Source organism: Eschrichtius robustus, chromosome 3, assembly GCF_028021215.1.
Source record: "Eschrichtius robustus isolate mEscRob2 chromosome 3, mEscRob2.pri, whole genome shotgun sequence".
NCBI classification, from domain to species: Eukaryota; Metazoa; Chordata; class Mammalia; order Artiodactyla; family Eschrichtiidae; genus Eschrichtius; species Eschrichtius robustus.
The window spans coordinates 120692048-120714002 of record NC_090826.1 but is presented as its reverse complement, the minus strand read 5'-3'; positions in this window follow the sequence as shown (position 1 = coordinate 120714002).

Sequence of the window (21955 nt, the reverse complement as noted above, 5' to 3'; positions counted from 1 at the left end):
CCAATGTCTTATTCCCCAAGAATTCTCTTGTCTTCATATCTCTCTAGACATTTCTATTTGGACTCACATTGCCATCGTTGAATTAGAGTACCTACAATTAAAGTCATTTTTATTCATTTCTACCTCAAATAAAAAGCAGCTTCCCTTTGATTTCCTTAGTCTTGAAGTCTACCAAGCTTGAAATCTAATTCTGCTCTCTCCAAATTATTTTTGTATTCTCTTGTGTATGTTCCTATTCAATCCTATTTTCTTAGTCTGGCCCAAACCAGCTTTATATCACACTCATATTTTTTTTAACTTGGTTTTAATTTGTTCTTCTGATCTTATTCTCTCCTCCAGTATGTACTATGTACTTTAGTTTGCCAGACTGCACTTTTTAAAATAAGGCAAAGCCATGGAAGCAAAGTAATCATGGGATTCTTTCCCCCCAAGCCCTTGTTTCCTCCTCGCTCCTTCCTTTTCTTCCTCTTTCTTCCCTCCCTGTTGGCTTCCCTCCGTTCTTCTTTCCATTCTTTTCTTTCTTCCTTTCATTCTTTTTCTCTCTGCCCTCCCGCTTTCTACTTTATTTCCAACTTTTCTCCCCTTTGTCTGTCTTCTATTTATTTTTTTAATGAATTATTTATCAGGTATCATATGAAAATGTCTTATCATTCTCATCACTTGAGGATGAGGGGGATATAAAGATGAGAAAAATTTTAAATGTTCTTCAAGGGTTTACATAATATAGTGAGAAAAGCAAGTATGCAAACCACTAACTTGGTTCTTCAATTCTTGTTTTCATGTCACGATGAGTTATTGCTTTGGTGTATTTTGCTGGTGCTCTCCACTTTATTCTTTAGAGAAACCAGCGTAGATATATGCCAACTTTACCTCTTTCCCTCTAGACTTGTGGAAGAAGAAAGTCAAAGATTCTAGTATCCTCCCCATCCCATGATGGTGGGGAGGAGAAGCTCCTTCTTCACCCTAAACTTCAAAAACTGTTGCCTCTTTACATGCCAAAGTATGCAGCTTCTTTGCAGCTTATGCTTCTACAAATGGAAAGTGTCCTGCAGCTGAGATGTGAGTGTAATACTAGAAGTTCTTAGTGCCACTAATCTTTGCCCTGTGGCACAGCTATAATTATCCGACAAGGAAACCTAGTAGAGTTCACCAGGAAAATGCCATGTAATGACAGAGTATTTATAGGTGGCTGAGGATTATTGTGTAATTACACTGAACAGATCTAAAAGTAATTACCAGCATCCTACCCCTGGGGTTTAGAGGAAAAGAATAATCATGTGCACAGAACCCCTTCCCTCAAAGCAAATCCCTCTTGTAAGTGTTTCCCAGAAGGAAGAGAGCAAAAGAGCCTTAATGATTCTATGTGGTCAAGCACTTTGCCTAAGAGCGCTGCTGCTAACCCCATTGCTCTGGCCTGACTCCAACTCAGGAAACTACATTTTGCTGTCCTCTCTCTCCCATTCCACTTTCACCCCAAGAAGTTTCAGTCCAATTGTAACTGTGTTCACTGCTCTTATTCATAAACCCAGTATGGCATGGGCTCAATCCATTTCATGCTGCCTGGCAACTGATAGGCACTCATGGTATGAATTTCCCACTCTGGTAGGGAGATGCAATGTGCCAATACGGCAACATAAGGTAGAATGTGGTGAGTTCCTTAAGAAAGTTAAGGAAACATAGATGTAAGAGAGGTTAGTTTCAATAGAAGTTTTCAATAAAAAGGATCATAGATGGCTCCATGGAGAAAGGCAATTTATACTAGACATTGAAAGATGGGCAAAAACTGTTGGTAAGGCAGGGATAATGGAAGGGAAGGAAATGACAAAGAGAAAAATATACCATAAACAAATTTATGGAAGCACGAGAGAGAAGGAAACACTTGGAAAAGGACAAGAAGTCATTTGGAATGTCTCGTACATGAAAGTGACTTGTCAGTCAGAAGGGTTGAAAAGTGGATTGAGGTCAGATTGTAGAGGGCTTTGGATACCAAATTAATATGTGTGAATTTTATTCCTAATGGAGTAGAGAGCTACTGAGTGGAGGAATATGAATAAGGATTGACTTTAAGAAAACTGATATGGCAACACCGTGAAAGGTAGGTTAGGATTGGAGAGGGGGATTTTCAAATCTTGGAAAAGATTTGAGGTTGAATGCTCTGTAAGAAACCCTTTGTAATATCAAATTGAAAAGCAGTTGGGACCACTAGGTGAGCAGCTCAGGGAATGGAAAGGAGAGGACATTTTTAAAAAAGCATTATATAGGTTCAGTGAGCAGATTAGAGTTAGAATTTGAAGTGAGGGATGAGAAAGGAATGATGTGAAGGGGACACAGTCGTATGTCATGAGAATGACACTGCTATTGCTGGAGACAGCAGACACATAGGAGAAGCCACAGCAGGAAGGTGAGTTCAGCTCTGATGGGTGGTGCTTCAGAAAAGATTTGCAATCCTTTTTAGAAACAGAAAGAACAATTTTCCCTAAACTAGTGGCCCTTCCAGGAAGCAGAAAAAGTACTGCCTTTCTCTAGTCCTCCATTTCCAAAGAATGAGGGCATCAACCAGGAAGATGGCAAACGTCTCAGCTAATACATACAACCTGCCTTCTAGGAAGAGCTCAGCAGAGCAAGGAGAGATGAGCCCCTGTCTGTCTATAACAGGCTTATAATGTATAAAACCAAGCAAATCAAAATTTGGCTACCTGTATATTTTCTGTAATATCACATTTATAAAGTAACAGTGGAGATTATTGGTACCAAATTACCACATTACAATATGCTGCCTGTAATTACTGTCATGCTGTTGGCTGACTTACATAAGCATAAGTCCGGGAAACGTGAAACTATGAGCCATGAATTGTATCTCCACAACCCTGCTCAGGTCCCCCATCTCAGCATTATATGGGGGGTTCATAAGTGTAGCAAGAAAACAAGTTTGTATTTGTGGTTTCACTCTGAAGAAAAAAAGTTCTGGCAAATGCTAAAAATACATTTTAAGTGCTTATGAAATGATCTCTGCATATGGAGTATGTGTACATGTATAAATTGTTAAGGTCTTTTGGGTTGAGTCCTGTTTTGTGTGTATGTTTGTTTTTTCTGCCTTCAAAAGCAGTGTGGATGCCCATGTTCCTAGCTTTCTTGCCTTTTATTAAATAGTTAGACAAATCAAAGAAGAAACAATTTACTATGTACACCCTCTGAGCTCTGTTCTGAAAAGAAGATTGGGGCGGAGGGGTCGAAAAAAAGAAAGAAATCTCCTTTAGGATGCTTATATTTACATGAAGAGCTTTTTTCAAAATAATGGAGAAACAGATAAATTACAGAGAAGTCTTAATTTTGAATGCATGCTGGCCTATATCTTTATTTCACAAATGTAGGAGACAAAATATTAGGTTGGCAGTGAAAGAATCTGAGCACACAGCACTGAAGCTGTTGGGAGTCATTTCCTGCACCGATACACTTTCTCTTTTTCTCTTTAGGATGTTCAGGGATCTTCAACCAATGAAGAGGTGACAGGTTTCTGATTCCTATGTTCTGTAGGATGACATGGCCTGAGATAGCACTGTCCAATAGAAATTTAATGAGAGCTACAAAGTTAATTTAAAATTTCAAGAAGCCACATTAAGAAAAAGAAACAGGTGAAATTAATTTTCATATAATATAATGGTTAACTCAACATGATGAAAATATCATAATTTCAATAAGTATATTAGTTTCCAGGGGCTGCTATAACAAATTATCACAAACTTGGAGGATTCAAACAATTAAAATGTATTCTCTCACAGTTCTGGAGGTCAGAGTCTGAAATCAGTTTCATTGGACCAAAATCAAAGTTTCAACAAGGTCATACTTTCTCCAAAGGCTCTAAGGAAGAATCTTTCCTTTGCTTTGTCCAGTTTCTGGTGGCTGCTGGCATTCTTTGGCTGGTGGCTGCATCACTCCAGTCTTTGACTCCATGGTCAGTTTGTCTCCTCTTTTGTGTATGTCCAAATATCCCTATACCTTTCACTTATAAGCATGTGATTAAATTTAAGGCCCACCTGGATAATCCCAGATAATCGTCTCATCTCAAAATCTTTAAGCATGTCTGTAAAGACCCTTTTCCCAAATAAGGTACAAGTTGCAGGGTTTAGTAGCTGATATCATTGGGTCACCATTATTCAGATTATTACATAGTGTAATTAATATAAAAATGATTAATGAGATATTTTATGTTTTTGCACTTTTTTGAACTCTAATATACATTCCACACTTCTAGCACATCTTTTTTTTTTTTTTTTTAATTTATTTATTTATGGCTGTGTTGGGTCTTTGTTTCTGTGCGAGGGCTTTCTCTAGTTGTGGCAAGCGGGGGCCACTCTTCATCGCGGTGCGCAGGCCTCTCACTATTGCGGCCTCTTCTTGTTGCGGAGCACAGGCTCCAGACGCGCAGGCTCAGTAATTGTGGCTCACGGGCCTAGTTGCTCCGTGGCATGTGGGATCTTCCCAGACCAGCCCTCGAACCCGTGTCCCCTGCACTAGCAGGCAGACTCTCAACCCCTGTGCCACCAGGGAAGCCCCCCTTCTAGCACATCTTAATTTGGTTGCTAAATTTTCAATGGCTTAAATGAAATGTATTCTTACCTTACTAAGGAAGTTGTGTTTAACAGAAAAATATTCTACACTGTTTCAGGTTTCTAAGATTTTTTTTTTTTTTTGATGTAAGCCATTTTTAAAGTCTTTATTGGATTTGTTATATTGCTTCTGTTTTATGTTTTGGTTTTTTGGCCATGAGGCTTGTGGGATCTTAGCTCCCTGACCAGGGATCAAACCCACACCCCCTGCATTGGAAGGCAGTCTTAGCCATTGGACCGCTAAGGAAGTCCCCTGTTTCAGGTTTTTAAATTTAAATTAAAATTGAAGAGATGGAAGATTTAGTTCTTCAGCAGCACTAGCCATATTTCAGGTGCTAAATAGCCATATATGGCTACTGGCTGCCGTTTTAGAGAGTGTAGGTCTAGGAGGTCCCTGGTTTTTCTCCTCTTTCTTTAAGCCAATAAAATACATATAGTCATGTTTTGTGTACAATTATCCAAATATACATTTCCCCATATATAATTTATTTTTGAGACTAACAGTCACCTTAATGGTAGCTTCCCCCACCCCCACACTTATATTTTGCAAGTGAGTAAACAACCTAGACAGAACACATGGGTTGACAAAAAACTCACTGGTCCTTAGTGATGGATGTGTGCTTGAATTCAGCAGTATTTCCATGGTATCCTACTGTATTTTTCCAATAACATGTTTTAATACTGAAACCATGAGAATTTTCCTCCCATTCAGAAGTTCACGCTTAGTTTAGCAGCAACATTGCCAGAGGTTGAATCCTGCCCAAAAACATTGTTAAATAAGATAAGGGCATGAAAACAGTGGCATCTAGTTCTCTCAGTTAAAACTTATAATTTTTGATGAAATTGAAAGAAAACCCTTTGCAAAGAAATTATGGTTCTGCATTTTGTGCATATGACATGTCTACTTTGCTATAAAATTACAGTTAAGTGATGCTATATTAGCATTTGCACTATATATTATATTACATAAATTTTGTAATTTTGGCTAAAAGAAATAACATATATTTTGTATTATTTTCTATTTTTCACAGTGTGTTTTATGCATTATTTCAATTGATCTCTTAAGCAGCCCTCCAAATTTGACAAGAAAAAGTTACTTATGAGCATATCAAGACACACAGTTTTAAAGACAATGCATATGAGTATATGTTTGTTGAATAAAATGAATAAAGGAAAATAGAATAGGGAAATATCAAAAAATAAAATAAAACAATTAAATTTACCAGAGACTGAAGATAGAAATGGAAAATGTCTTAGTCCATGGTATAACAGTTGGTGGGTATTAGAAGTCACATATATTGTATGTAGTGCAGCCTTGTCAATGTCAAAATTCTGTTGACTCGGTTCTTTTTCAGTGGCTGCTTTTGACATTTCAGCTCTGCAGAGTTCTGAGGACCCTCTTCTGTGTCAAATAGATATTCCATCTTCTCAGCTGAGCCTCCCCCATTACCTCACCCCTCCCCTCCCCATCCTCTCTTCATGTGGTGCTGTTGCTGGTGATATTGACAGACGAAAGGATTGCTCATTCCCCATAGCCCCACAAGGTAAATTAAAAAAAGGAAAAGTCAAAGCTATTTCTGGACCCTCTCGCACTTAGGGACTCCCAAATCAATACATCTTGGTTGCTTGGAAATGATGCTTATTAATAAGTGAGGAAGCCACAGTTAGTTCATGAGGCTTCAGGGTCACCTATTTAGGGGATAATTTGCTTCCCAAACATACTTTTGCTTCGGATTCTTGTAAGTTGTTGAGCACAAGATATTTGACATTAAAGCAATTACTGTTATCAGATCGGTAAATGCAGTAAACAATCAGAGGAGCTGGGGACAATTTCCAAAATCTTTCCAAATTCCAACATGTGAACTTTCTTAGCAATTAGCCCTCCAGTGGTTACAATCATTCATAGAATCAAAATATGTCTACATAAAATCAGATTAAACTAGCATTCCTTTCCAGAAAGAAAAAAAAAATGGCAAGAAATAGAAAATAGTATATGTTAAAAATATGTAATCTTAGTTTATGAAATATGCAATTGAGGAGGGAGCTTTCAGATAATGTGACACTTTGTGCTTTGATTTGATGTCTAATCTCTTGAATCTGATATTGAACCTCTTGAAATGACTACAACAATATAATGTTAGAAAAAAAAGCCTGCATTAGAGTTGGAAGGTAGGAAAGTACCTTCTACAAGTAAACCCTTCAAAAATTTTCTGATACATATGACATTAAAAATTGATGGATATCAAGAAGATGAGAAGACAGGTCACAAAATATTCACAAAAGACACGACTGATAAAGGGCTGTTATCTAAAATATACAAACAATTCTGAAAAGTAAATAATAAAAAAATAAACACACTGATTAAAAATGGGCCAAAGATTTTAACAGGCATCTCACAAAAGAAGATATACAGATGGCAAATAAGCATATTAAAAGATACTCCACATCACATGTCATCAGGGAAATGCATATTAAAACAACAATCAGATACCCCTACAAACCTATTAGAATGGCCAAAATCAAGAACTCTGACAACACCAAATGCTGATGAGAATATGGAGCAACAGGAACATTTATTCAATGCTGGTAGGAATTCAAAATAGTATACCAATTTGAAGGGAAGTATGGCAGTTTCTTACAAAATTAAACATACTGTTACCATACAGTTGTACCCCTTGGTATTTACCCAAAGTTGTTGAAAACTTGTGCCCACACAAAAAAAGTGCACACAGATGTTTATAGCAACTTTATTCATAATTTCCAAAACCTGGAAGTGACCCAGATATCTTTCAGTAGGTGAATGAATAAACGAACTATGATATAGCTAGACAATGGAATATTATTCAGCACTAAAATGAAATGAGCTCTTCAGCCATGAAAAGACATGGAAGAATCTTATATGCATGTTATAAAGTGAAAGCAGCCCATCTGAAAAGGCCTCATGCTGTATGACTCTGACTATATGACATTCTGGAAAAAGCAAAACTATGGAGACAGTAAAAAGGTTAGTGGTTGCCAGGGATTTAGGATGGAGGAGGGAAGGAGGAATAGGTTGAGCACAGAGGATTTTTAGGGCAATGAAAATACACTGTGTGATACAATAATGATGGATACATGTCATTATATGTTTGTCCAAATTCATAGAATGTATTGTACAAACCAAGAGTGAACCTTAGGTAAACTATAGCCTGTGGATGATAATGTGTCAATGTAGATTCATCCTTGATTAAAAATGTACCACTCTGGTAGGGGAAGTTGATAATGGGGAAGGCTACGCGTGTGTGGGAGCAGGGAGTATTTGGGATATCTCTGTACCTTCATCTTAATATAGCTGTGAGCCTAAAATTACTCTAAATTTTTTTCTTAATTAAAGAAAATAGATGGATATGTTTGGTAAGATGGCAGGTTAATGGCACCTTTGTCTTGCCTTCCTGACATTAACTGAAAACAAAAAGAATAATGAAAGCAGCAAATACCATCTTCAACCAAGAGAGAAAATAATCGCAACCTCAAGGCTGTGAAGAATGGCACTAAGGACCTGTAAAAAAAATAGACTTAGAGGAGGAAACGGAGAACAGATTGATCCCTTAAAGAACCTGAGCCCTGTGTGAAATCTTCCATAAGAATTTTAGACATACTAAAGAGCAAAATTCTATGACCCTTAGCTTGTAATGTAAGTCTAATTTTGTGGAGGGCTTCTGGAGCAACCCTGTCTGACACTACAGAAAGGAAGAAGAGATGGACCTGATTGAAAAAAAACAGACAGGACATTTTTGCAAGAAATCAGGCTATTGGGTGTGTGGTAGGCAGAATAATGGCCCTAAAAAGTTGTCCATGTCATAATCCTTAGAACCTATAGATTACAAGGCAAGGGGAAATTAAGTTTTCAAATGGAATCAAGAGGGCTAATCAATGACCTTTATATGGAAGATTACCTTGCATTATATAGGCAGAACCAATGTAATCACAAGGGTCCTTAAATGGGAAACAGGGAGGCAGAAAAGTCAGAACCAGCAAGAAAACATTGAAAGAAAGACTCAACCAGCCATTGCTGATTTTGAAGATGGAAGGTGGCTACAAGTCAAGGAATGTAGGCAGCCCCTAGAAGCTGGAAAGATGAAACTGATTCTTCCCCAGGGGCCCCAGAAAGGAACACAGCCCTACCAGTGCCTAAATTTTAGCTCAGTGAAACCCATTTTAAACTTCTGACCTCCAGAACTGTAAGATAATAAATTTGTGTTGCTTTAGGCCACTAAGTTTGTGGTAATTTGGTACAGCAGCCATAAGAAACTGATACATGGTGTGACAAAACAAAGGAGAAATAGAAGATGGTAATCCATCTTGCAGTTGACAAGTTTAGTCTGCTAAAGAGGTGTGATAGTAAATTAAATATTTTTACTGAAGACTGCTAAATGAGGCTTTGCTCTAATAATAATTACTACTAAGCACTTACCATGTACCAGGCACTGCACTAAGTGCATTACATGAATTATTTGCTTTAATCTTGAGCAGAACCCTATGAAGTAGGTGTTATTGTTACACAATTTTAAAAATACAGAGCATGAGACTCAGGGAGTAGAAGAAAACTGCCAAGGTTATAGAGCTAAGAACAGTTGGCATCAGAATTCATATCTGTATACTCTGATTTCAAACCCAGAGCATCTTGTTAGCCCAGAGCAAAGACACACTTATAAAGTATGGTATTGGTAAGGAATTGACTGCAGACTAAAATCAAAGCTGTCTGTTAATCCACTTGAGTTCTCTTCTCTCTTCTATGATACATCAACCAAGAGCTGATCATATGAATAAACAATCAACATTCAAAGTAATAACAAGAAAAAAATTAGACAGTGTTTGCAAAACTGCAAGGAAAAGAAAAATGAAAAAACAAAACCAAAGTGCAGAATAAAAAGTATACAAATTATACATCATACAGTATACATCATAAAGCAGATGACAATTATTGGTCAACATAACTCCAGGAAATCAAAGAAATGAAAGAAAAATGACCTCATGACACAAGAGTTCAAAAAATGAATATATGGAGATCTCAGGGAGAGGACTGGGGTTGGCTGCATGAACACAGCCTGAAGGGGGTTAGTGCGCCACAGCTAGCAGGGAGAGAGTCCAGGAAAATCTCTGGACCTTCCTAAGAGGCAAGAGACGATTGTGTTGGGGTGCACAAGGAGAGGGGATTCAGAGTACCACCTAAACGAGCTACAAAGACGGGCAAGAGCCACGGCCATCAGCGTGGACACCGGAGATGGGCATGAAACACTAAGGCTGCTGCTGCAGCCACCAAGAAGCCTGTGTGCAAGCACAGGCCACTATCCACACCTTCCTTCCCAGGAGCCTGTGCAGGCTACCACTGCCAGGGTCCCATGATCCAGGGACAATTTCCCCAGGAGAACACACAGCGTGCCTCAGGCTGTTGCAACATCATTCTGGCCTCTGCTGCTGCAGGCTCGCCCTGCATTCCGTACCCCTCCCTCCTCTCAGGCCTGAGTGAGCCAGAGCCCCTGAATCAGCTGCTACTTTAGCCCCGTCCTGTCTGGGCAGGGAACAGACGCCCTCAGGCGACCTACACACAGAGGCAGGGCCAAATCCAAAGCTGAACCCCAGGAGCTGTACGAACAAAGAAGAGAAAGGGAAATTTCTCCCAGCAGCCTCAGGAGCAGCAGATTAAATCTCCACAATCAACTTGATGTACCCTGCATATGTGGAATATCTGACTAGACAACAAATCACCCCAAAATTGAGGCAGTGGACTTTAGGAGCAAATATAGACTTGGGGTTTGATTTCTGCATCTAATTTGTTTCTGGTTTTATGTTTATCTCAGTTTAGTATTTAGAGCTTATTATAATTGGCAATTTGTTTACTGATTTGGTTGCTCTTTTCCTTTATATATATATATATTTTTTTTTTCTTTTTCTCTTTTAGTGAATGTGTATGTGTAGGTTTCTTTGTGTGATTTTGTCTTTATAGCTTTGCTTTTACCATTTGTCTTAGGGTCTGTATGTCCGTTTATGTTTTTTGTATAGTTTTCATCACTTGTTATCATTGGTAGATTTTTTTTTTTTTTTTTTTGGTTTGGTTGCTCTCTTCTTTCTTTCTCTTTTTTAATTAATTTTTATTTTTTTACTTTAATATGTTTTTATTTTAATCACTTTCTTTTCTTTTCTTTCTTTCTTTTTTTTCTTTCTTTTATTTTTCTGCCTTTTCTTTTGAGCCATGTGTCTGACAGGGTCTTTGTGTTCTGGCCAGGTGTCAGGCCTGAACCTCTGAGGTGGGAGAGCCAAATTCAGGACATTGAACCACCAGGGACCTCCTGGCTCCATGAAATATCAATCCGCAAGAGCTATCTCAGAGATCTCTGTCTCAACGCTAAGAACCAGCTCCACCCAACGGCCAGAAAGCTCCAGTGCTGGACACCCTATGCCAAACATCTAGCAAGATAGGAACACAACCACACACATTAGCAGAAAAGCTGCCTAAAATCATAATAGGGTCACAGACACCCCAAAACACACCACCAGACACAGCCTGCCCACCAGAAAGACAAGATCCAGCCTCATCCACAGAAACACAGGCACCAGTCCCCTCCACCAAAAATCTACACAACTCACTGAGCCAACCTTACCACCTGGGGGCAGACACCAAAAGCAATGGGAACTATGAACGTGCAGCCTGCAAAAAGGAGACCCCCAAAACACAAAGTTAACCAAAGGGAGAAAACAGAGAAATACACAGCAGATGAAGGAGCAAGGTAAAAACTCACCAGACCAAACAAATGAAGAGGAAATAGGCAGTGTACCTGAAAAATAATTCAGAGTAATGATAGTAAAGATGATCCAAAATATTGGAAATAGAATGGAGAAAATACAAGAAACATTTAACAAGGACCTTGACGAACTAAAGAGCAAACAAACAATGAAATTGATGATAAAATTATGATGAACGACATAATTAACTTCATTTTAATAAATGAAATTAAAAATTCTCTAGAAGGAATCAATAGCAGAATAACTGAGGCAGAAGAACGGAGAAGTGACATGGAAGATAAATAGTGGAAATAACTACCACAGAGCAAAATAAAGAAAAAAGAATGAAAAGACTTGAGGACAGACTCAGAGACCTCTGGGACAACACTAAATGCACCAACATTCGAATTATAAGGGTGCCAGAGGAAGTAGAGAAAAAAAAGGAACTGAGAAAATATTTGAAGAGATTATAGTTGAAAACTTCCCTAATATGGGAAAGGAAATAGTCAGTCAAGTCCAGGAAGTGCGGAGAGTCCCATACAGGATAAATCCAAGGAGAAACACGCCAAAACACATATTAATCAAACTATCAAAAATTAAATACAAAGAAAAAATATTAAAAGCAGCAAGGGAAAACCAACAAATAACATACAAGGGAATCCCCATAAGGTTAACAGATGATCTTTCAGCAGAAACTCTGCAAGCCAGAAGGGTGTCACAGGACATATTTAAAGTGATGATGAAAGGGAAAAACCTACAAAGAAGATTACTCTATGCAGCAAGGATCTCATTCAGATTTGATGGAGAAATTAAAAGCTTTACAGACAAGCAAAAGCTGAGAGAGTTCAGCACCACGAAACCAGCTTTACAACAAATGCTAAAGGAAAAGACAAATGCTATGCAGGAAACACAAGAGAAGGAAAAGACCTACAATAACAAACCCAAAACAATTAAGAACATGGTAATAGGAACATACATATCAATAACTACCTTAAACATGAATGGATTAAATGCTCCAACCAAAAGACACAGGCTCACTGAATGGATACAGAAACAAGACCCATATATATGTTGTCTAGAAGAGACACACTTCAGACCTAGGAACACATACAGACACATACAGACTGAAGGTGAGGGGATGGAAAAAGATATTCCATGCAAATGGAAATCAAAAGAAAGCTGGAGTAGCAACAATACTTTAAAATAGACTTTAAAATAAAGAATGCTACAAGAGACAAGGAAGGACACTACATAGTGACAAAGGGATCAATCCAAGAAGAAAATATAACAATTATACATATATATGGACCCAACACAGGAGCACCTCAACATATAAGGCAAATGCTAACAGCCATAAAAGGGGAAATTGACAGTAACACAATAATAGTAGGAGACTTTAACACCCCGCTTACACCAATGGAGAGATCATCAAAACAGAAAATTAATAAGGAAACACAAGTTTAAATGACACATTAAAAAAGATGGACTTAATTGATATTTATAAGACATTCCATCCAAAAACAACAGAATACAGTTTCTTCTCAAGTGCTCATGCAAAATTCTCCAGGGGAGATCAAATCCTGGGTCACAAACCAAGCCTTGGTAAATTTAAGAAAATTGAAATCCTATCAAGTATCTTTTCTGACCACAACACTATGAGACTAGATATCAATTACAGGAAAAAATCTGTAAAAAATAAAAAAAAAAAACATGGAAACTAAACAATACCCTAGTAAATAACCAAGAGATCACTGAAGAAATCAAAGAGGAAATCAAAAAAACCTGGAAACAAATGGCAATGAAAACACAATGACTAAAAACCTTTGGGATGTAGCAAAAGCAGTTCTAAGAGGGAAGTTTATAGCAATACAATCCTACCTCAAGAAACAAAAAAAAAAATCTCAAATAAACAACCTAACCTTACACCTAAAAAAATTAGAGAAAGAAGAACAAAAAACCCCCAAAGTTAGCAAAAGGAAAGAAATCATAAATATCATATCAGAAATAAATGAAAAAGAAATGAAAGAACAATAGCAAAGATCAATAAAACTAAAAGCTGGTTCTTTGAGAAGATAAACAAAATTGATAAACCATTCTCCACACTCATCAAGAAAACAAGGGAGAAGACTCAAATAAATAGAATTAGAAACGAAAAAGGAGAAGTAACAACTGACACTGCAGAAATACAAAGGATCATGAGAGATTACTACAAGCAACTATATGCCAATAAAATGGACAACCTGGAAGAAATGGACAAATTCTTAGAAAAGCACAATGTTCTGAGACTGAACAAGGAAAAAATAGAAAATATAAACAGACCAATCACAAGCACTGAAATTGAAACTGTGATTAAAAGTCTTCCAACAAACAAAAGTCCAGGAACAGATGGCTTCACAGGCAAATTCTATCAAACATTTAGAGAAGAGCTAACACCTATCCTTCTCAAACTCTTTCAAAATATAGCAGAGGGAGGAACATTCCCAAACTCATTCTATGAGGCCACCGTCACCCTGATACCAAACCAGACAAAGATGTTACAAAGAAAGAAAACTTCAGGCCAATATCACGGATGAACATAGATGCAAAAATCCTCAACCAAATACTAGCAAACAGAATCCAACAGAACATTAAAAGGATCATAAACGATGTTGAAGTGGGGTTTATCCCAGGAATGCAAGGATTCTTCAATATAGGCAAATCAATCAATGCAATAAACCATATTAACAAACTGAAGGATAAAAACCATATGATAATCTCAATAGATGCAGAAAAAGCTTTTGACAAAATTCAACACATATGTATGATAAAAACCCTCCAGAAAGTAGTCATAGAGGGAACTTACTTCAACATAATAAAGGCCATATATGACAAACCCACAGCTAACATCGTTCTCAATGGTGAAAAACTGAAACCATTTCCACTAAGATCAGGAACAAGACAAGGTTGCCCACTCTTACCAATATTATTCAACATAGTTTTGGAAGTTTTAGCCACAGCAATCAGAGAAGAAAAAGAAATAAAAGGAATCCAAATTGGAAAAGAAGAAGTAAAGCTGTCACTGTTTGCAGATGACAAGATACTATACATAGAGAATCCTAAAGATGCTACCAGAAAACTACTAATCAATGAATTTGGTAAAGTAGCAGGATACAAAATTAATTCACAGAAATCTCTTGCATTCCTATACACTAATGATGAAAAATCTGAATGAGAAATTGAGGAAACACTCCCATTTACCATTGGAACATAAAGAATAAAATACCTAGGAATAAACCTACCTAAGAAGCCAGAAGACTTGTATGCAGAAAACTGTAAGACACTGAGGAAAGAAATTAAAGATGATACAAACAGAAGGAGAGATATACCATGTTCTTGGATTGGAAGAATCAACATTGTGAAAATGACTATACTACCCAAAGCAATCTACAGATTCAATGCAATCCCTATCAAGCTACCAATAGCATTTTTCACAGAACTAGAACAAAAAATTTCACAATTTGTATGAAAATACAAAAGACCTCTAATAGCAAAACAATCTTGAGAAAGTAAAACAGAGCTGGAGAAATCAGGCTCCTGCACTTCAGAGTATACTATGAAGCTATAGTAATCAAGACAGTAAGGTACTGCCACAAAAATAGAAATATAAATCAATGGAACAGGATAGAAAGCCCAGAGATAAAGCCACACACATATGGTCACCTTATTTTTGATAAAGGAGGCAAGAATATACAATGGAGAAAAGAGAGACTCTTCAATAAGTCATGCTGGGAAAACTACATGTAAGTAGAAGACAGCTACATGTAAAAGAATGAAATTATAACACTTCCTAACACCATACACAAAAATAAACTCAAAATGGATTAGAAACCTAATTGTAAGGCCAGACACTATAGAACTCTTGGAGGAAAACATAAGAAGAACACTCTATGACATAAATCACAGGAAGATCCTTTTCAATCCACCCCTAGAGAAATGGAAATAAAAACAAAAATAAACAAATGAGACCTAATGAAACTTAAAAGCTTTTGCACAGCAAAGGAAACCATAAACAAGATGAAAAGACAACCCTCAGAATGGTAGAAAATATTTGTGAACAAAGCAACTGACAAAGGATTAATCTTCAAAATATACAAGCAGATCATGGAGCTCAATATCAAAAAAAGCAAATAACCCAATCCCAAAATGGGCAGTCGACCTAAATAGACATTTCTCCAAAGAAGATATACAGATTGCCAACAAACACATGAAAGGATGCTCAACATTGCTAATCAATAGATAAATGCAAATCAAATCCACAATGAGGTATCACCTCACACTGCTCAGTATGGCCATCATCAAAAATTCTACAAACAATATATGCTGGATAGGGTGTGGAGAAAAGGGAACCCTCTTGCACTCTTGGTGGGAATGTAAATTGATACAGCCACTATGGAGAACAGTATGGAGGTTCTTTAAAAAACTAAAAATAGAACTAGCATATGACCCAGCAATCCCACTACTGGGCATATACCCTGAAAAAACCATAATTCAAAAAGAGTCATATTCCACAATGTTCACTGCAGCATTATTTACAATAGCCAGGACATGGAAGCACCCTGTCTATTGACAGATGAATGGATAAAGAAGATGTGGCACATATATGCAATGGAATATTATTCAGCCATAGAAAGAAACAAGACTGAGTTATTTGTAGTGAGGTGGATGGACTTAGAGTCTGTCAAACAGAGTGAAGTAAGTCAGAAAGAGAAAAACAGATACTGTATGCTAACACATATATATGGAATCTAAGAAAAAAAAATGGTTCTGAAGAACCTAGGGGCAGGACAGGAATAAAGATGCAGATGTATGGAATGGACTTGAGGACATGGGCAGATGGAAGGGTAATCTGGGACGAAGTGAGAGAGTGACATGGAGATATATACACTATCAAATGTATAATAGAGAGTTAGTGGGAAGAAGCTGCATCTCATGGGGAGATGAGCTTGGTGCTTTGTGTCCACCTAGAAGGGTGGGATAGGGAGGGTTGGAGGGAGATGCAAGAGGGAAGAGATATGGGGATATATGTATATGTATAGCTGATTCACTTTGTTATAAAGCAGAAACTAACACACCATTGTAAAGCAATTATATATATATACACATACACACACATATATGAATAAATCAATGCAATTGTGGTCATGAGGTGCTGAGCTCCCGTCCACTGGGGCACTACTCCCAATTATCCTATACTTTCAGGAAAAACAACAAATAATCTATCATCTGGAAGTGAGCAGAGATTTCCACCATGCCCCTCCCCATCCTAGGCAACAAAAAAAGGAGAATATTAACTCAACAAAAGAAATCATTGAGTGGTTTCTATGTACCAGGCATTGTGCTCAGTGTTGGGTAGAATTATAGGGTGGTAAATTTCAAGTCTTATAAAGATGAAGTTTCTAATAATGATGTCTGTCAATAATTGAGCTGCCTGTCTTAAAAAGTGATGTGATCTCTGTCACTGGAAACATTCCAAGGGGGAGCTGTGTGAGCATTTTCCAGGTGTGCTTGAGAAATCTTGTTTTAGGGAATGAATTATACAAAGTAGTATCTCAGTTACCATCTAGTGGGTTAAGGGATGCTATGCTTTGAATGCTGTCATTAGGCAACGTACATGGACCAGGTTTCTGTAAACTCCTCATGGACTACTCCCTCCGGTCCATCTTTTCCTGTTTCATTACATCAGAATCTGAATTACTGCTCTCAATACTCAGCTTTTTGTGGTTGACCAGAAGTCATATTGTATGGTCACTAATTCCTTCCCTGTTCTCTGTAATCCTCCCCCAGCTAAATATTCACCTTTTGGTTTCTATTATTCCATTGGTACAGGTCTAGCATCTCTGTGCAGTGTTGGAAGGTAAGGTGAGTACGAAGTTACCTGGTGTAGAATTGTTAGCTCATAATTTATTTACTCAACACATATGTATTGATTACCCATGGCAGTACAGCCATGCTACTGGTATTTCTAGAGTTCAGTAACAGTATTCACTTATTCTGCCTCATTTTTGCTCTGTGCTGGCATGTATAGATAGTTTTACTCACCCTTTATATCTCTTATTTCATGTCTTCTAGAACATCACTAGCAATTAGAGCCTTTTATTTTGATTTAAAAATAAAAGCTTTTGCTATTTTAGGACAGAATAGTTGTGTTATTATTAAGTGTGTATGTACGTATTTATGTATGTATTTTCCTAAGGTGAAAACTTAAGGTTTGGTTTTAATTTTATGAAAAGTACTTCTGGGGCACTCAGCTTTCTCTCTTGTCACTGATTTCAGATAAAACCAAAAAAATCTTCATAAGCCCACTTTATTTACAGAGTTCCTTTCAGCTAACATACTTGAGCATTCACTCAATAAATATTCAACCAGTGCCATGCAGTGTTCTAATTGTTATGGAAGCAAGAGTGAACAAGACAAAGTCCCTAACCTTCATGGAACTTTCATTACAATAAGTTTATCTTTTATAGGAAAAATTCTGGGGTCATCTCTAAATTTTAAAGGATAAAAGATAAGAAATATATTTATATCTGTATTTATGTTTACGTTTGTATCTACATATATATGTATAAATATCTATAGCCATCTACAGAGGAGGAGGAGGTGTGTGTGTGTGTGTGTGTGTGTGTGTTACCTAGATGGTTTGAGAGACTAAATCTAGGTGAGTTGAAGACTGTATTTTGTGTTGAGAAAATATGAAAACAAAGAAGAGGTGAAATACAAGAAGGAAGAAAAACTGAGTATTTTTTAGATAACTCTCCCTCATCATAAAGAAGTGAAATAGTATTACTAGTCTCCCAGAGGGGTTATCTTCATTCAAAGTCCACCTAGGCTTGGAGTCTTGAAGTACACAGAGTGAGGAGAGAGGGAGAGAGAGAGAAAATCAGAAAATATCTGTGGTGGGGTCCCTGGTGGTCCAGTGGTAAAGAATCCGCCTTCCAATGTAGGGGACACTGGTTCGATCCCTGGTTGGGGAACTAAGATCCCACATGCCCTGGGGCAACTAAGCGTGGGCGCTGCAACTATTGACCTTGCTCGCCTCTACTAGAAAGAGAAAACCCACACACCACAACTAGAGAGAAGCCCGCCAATCACAACTAGAGAGAGCCCCGAGCGCTGCAACAAAGGGATCTCGCGCCGCCGCAACGAAAGATCCCTCATGCCAAAAAAAAAAGAGAGACAAAATTTTTAAAAATTAAAAAAAAAAAAAAAATCTATGATGAAGACTGGGTAGGAGAAGAGAGGACTTGGTACTATAGAAAACATATTCTAACTGGAAAATTCCATTTGCTTTCTCCTCACCTATGTTCTTGAAACAAGACATGGAGAAAAGAAATGGTTAGTCCCCAAGAGCAACTGTACACCTGAGTATTGCTTTAGGAAGAGGAAGAGGAGGTGCAGGACAGAATGTCTAGCCTGAGCTAGGCCTGCTTAGATCTCTGTCGGGAATCACAGCTTGAGTTTTAGGCTGCCGAGGCTAAGGAGTTCCCTAATAGAATTCACAGGGTCCCTGAATATAAATAGGTAACTATTATATTTTCATTTTCACTAACTTCTAACCAGAATTTAGCATTTCCTTCTATTATAAATGTAGGAAAGAAATCACAATATGATTAGCAGAATTTATGGCCGTCATCAATAGAAATCACAGATATTTTTATACCACATCACAGTTGTTGCAGCTGTCTACAAATAACATTTGTGCTCATCACTACCTTGAGATTATAGTGGTTATTAGATCTACACTAGATCTTGTTATTTAATGTGTTAATAAAGACATATATGGTCTTATAGCACAATTTTTTTCCTTAATTTGATAACTATCTCAATAAAACAAGTTTCCTTTGAAATTTACCCATTTTGGTTTTGTATTTAAAAGCATTATTCTGAGAAGGAGTTTATAGGCTTCCCCAGACTGCCAGAGGGGTACATGGCACAGAAAAATTAAGATGCCTGTACTAGAGAGAAGAGGATACTACTAGAAATACCTGGACCAAAGAATGTACTACACTCTGTCCAGTCATATTATTAACTCTTCATTTTTTAAAGGGAGGTAGAATAAGGAAGAGGTGGTAACATGAGGGAGAGGCATTTTTTTTCCCCTTCCACAGAATTGATACAATTTCTTTCTCTGAGAGTTTCAATCAATTATAGATCCACAGAATTAAGGAATTTCTTGGGAGAGCAGGCAGGGATATCAATGCCTAATTTCAATTACATTTAGTGAGAGGGTTGGAATCAGCATCATGGCAAAGTACAATGGAAATGATGTGGAGGAGCCATTTTTCTCCTTGTCATTTTGGGACTTATATTTAAGCTCTCTTTTCTAAATACACAGTCATTCATTTTTTTATAATTAGCTTTTTTATTGAGGTATAGTTGATGTACAATTATTATAAAAGTTTTAAGTGTCCAACATAGAGATTCATAATTTTTAAGGGTTATACTCCATTTATACTTATTATAAAACATTGGCTATGTTCCCTGTGTTGTACAATATATCTCTGTACCTTATTTATTTTATACCTAATAGTTTATACCTCTTAGTCCCCATCCCTATATTTCCCCTCCCCTCTTCCCTCTCCCCATTGGTAACCGCTAGTTTGTTCTCTATATCTGTGAGTCTGTTTCTTTTCTGTTATATTCACTAGTTTTATTTTTTAGACTCCACATATAGGTGACATCACACAGTATTTGTCTTTCTCTGTCTGCCTTATTTCACTTAGCATAATACCCTCCAAGTCCATCCATGTTGTTACAAAGGGCAAAACTTCATTCTTTTACACATTCATTTGTTAAGGGTTTCAAAATTTTAAAAAGCGAGGTGAGACAAAAAGGTATAGTTCTACTAAACACTTCAAGAAAAGGAGTAGCTTTCTGTAGCATCCATGCTAAAGGAGCAATACAAGTTTGATCAAGATAACAGACAGGATTATGCTGTGATGGTGGGTGGTGGTCAAAATGTAGCACAATATGAAAAGAGTTTGTGTCCCACCATAGAGCAAATTTAGGTTAGTATTTTAAAGGGGGAGGAAGAAAAACAGAAAAGAGGGGCCTATAACTCAAAGGATCTCTGAACTAAATTAATGTGTCAAGTGTATTTGATTCATTTTGAGGCACACAGCATGTCAGACAAAACTGGGAAGTCACACTAGCTTGTTTTAATAAGCTTTCCTTATTTGAAAAATGAAGGGAGTGGGACAGATAAGTTACTGAGGTCACTTCTGGTTCTAAGCTTTCTATGTTTAGAGCTAGTAAATTCTTTAAAAGTCAGATACAAGGCCTTATAACTCCTGTTCTCCAGCTATCCTCCACTCCCTGCCCATAGCATAGTGTGCTAAACACATTTCTCAGGTTGGTGCCGAATGAGGGAAGCAACACCATTGACTCTAATAGATAACATGTATTGAAATACCATGTGCCTGGCTGGCATTGTGTCCAATAACTTTTTCTCGTGCCTCATTTAATCATCGTATGACACCCCTAATGGGTGGGTGCATTAATTTTAAAAATGAAGAATGAGACTCAAAGACACAGAGCTCTCAATAGCACAACCAGGATTTAAACTCATGTCAATCTGACTGCAGAGCTTGTCTTAATCCCTATGTCCCCATGTTGGAGATGCTGTGAAAGGGGGCCACTTCTGAGACCAGTAGAAAAGAGTGGCCTCACTGGGTCCTTGCAGCCTGATGTTTGTGACTCCAGCCAGAATGAGACTCAGCTTAAAGTAGCTCTTGCCTGAGCCATCTAGATAATCATCTAGTCCTCCATGTGGACAAGTATTTGCTCAAGGTGACATTTCTAATGACTGTTCTGTACCCGGGAAGGCACCTGTTGTCCTGGGGTGGAAAATAATTTTGCCTAATGGATTATGGAGGCCCTGAGAATGAGGATGAAGAGGCTGATACTAAGAGGAGCCAGTTTCCTTGAAAAACTGCTAACATAAAGTAGATCTCTATTTATATGACAGCATGAATAAAATAGACTATTTTGCATTTATATAGTGCCTTTCCTCTCATAAGAGCCCAGGAGCTTCGCTAACACAGCCTTACAATGAAACACAGCCACCTCTGGGAGACCACCAGGCAGACAACTACAGCTGTGCAGACTTTAAGGCAGTGGGGGAGGTGAACATGGAGCCGAAGGACATCAGACGCCTGTTCTGAATTGCACTAAATTGAATGCTTTGATAACAATCTATGCTTTCAGAGCCTCATTATAGACACACCCTCATCAATTCTTAAACTTGCCAACAAGAAGTAGAGAAGTAGGTACTAAATGTTCTGTTTTGTAGATTAAACAAAGCAATTACTTTTAAAATTGCATTTTCAATTTAAGTTAAAATGATATAATGTCACTTCTGAAATTATAGCTCCTGTATATATCTGTATAAGTAGCTCTATATCTCTGCTTAATGTCTATATATGTGTGTGTGTGTTTGTGTGTTTGCATGTGTACTTTTATGTGGTTGAGGTTGTGTTGTGTATCATACATAAAAGACCTTTTTTCACTTGGCAGTCCATAAGTATTTCTGTGTATTATGGAAATATTAT